This window comes from Pelophylax lessonae, assembly GCF_965119305.1.
Source record: "Pelophylax lessonae genome assembly, chromosome: 11".
Classification (NCBI taxonomy): domain Eukaryota; kingdom Metazoa; phylum Chordata; class Amphibia; order Anura; family Ranidae; genus Pelophylax; species Pelophylax lessonae.
This window is the reverse complement of record NC_138778.1, coordinates 9522352-9523279: the sequence shown is the minus strand read 5'-3', so window position 1 is coordinate 9523279 and position 928 is coordinate 9522352.

Sequence of the window (928 nt, the reverse complement as noted above, 5' to 3'; positions counted from 1 at the left end):
CGCCGCACACTGCATCAAATTGGTCTGCATGGCTGTCATCCCAGAAGGAAGCCTCTTCTAAAGATGATGCACAAGAAAGTCCACAAACAGTTTGCTGAAGACAAGCAGACTAAGGACATGGATTACTGGAACCATCTCCTGTGGTCTGATGAGTCCAAGATAAACTTATTTGTTTCAGATGGTGTCAAGCGTGTGTGGCGGCAACCAGGTGAGGAGTACAAAGACAAGTGTGTCTTGCCTACAGTCAGGCATGGTGGTGGGAGTGTCATGGTCTGGGGCTGCATGAGTGCTGCCGGCACTGGGGAGCTACAGTTCATTGAGGGAACCATGAATGCCAACATGTACTGTGACATACTGAAGCAGAGCATGATCCCCTCCCTTCAGAGACTGGGGGGCAGGGCAGTATTCCAACATGATAACGATGCCAAACGCACCTCCATGGCGACCACTGCCTTGGTAAAGAAGCGGGTAAAGGTGATGGACTGGCCAAGCATGTCTCCAGACCTAAACCCTATTGAGTATCTGTGGGACATCCTCAAATAGAAGGATGGAGGAGCGCAAGGTCTCTAACATCCACCAGCTCTGTGATGTCATCATGGAGGAGGGGAAGAGGACTCCAGTAACAACCTGTGAAGCTCTGGTGAACTCCATGCCCAAGAGGGTTAAGGCAGTGCTGGAAAATAATGGTGGCCACACAAAATATTGACACTTTGGGCCCAATTTGGATGTTTTTACTTAGGGGTGTACTCACTTTTGTTGCCAGCGGTTTAGACATTAATGGCTGTGTGTTGAGTTATTTTGAGGGGACAGTAAATTTACACTGTTATACAAGCTGTACACTCACTACTTTACATTGTAGCAAAGTCTCATTTCTTCAGTGTTGTCACATGAAAAGATAGAATAAAATATTTACAAACATTTGAGGGGT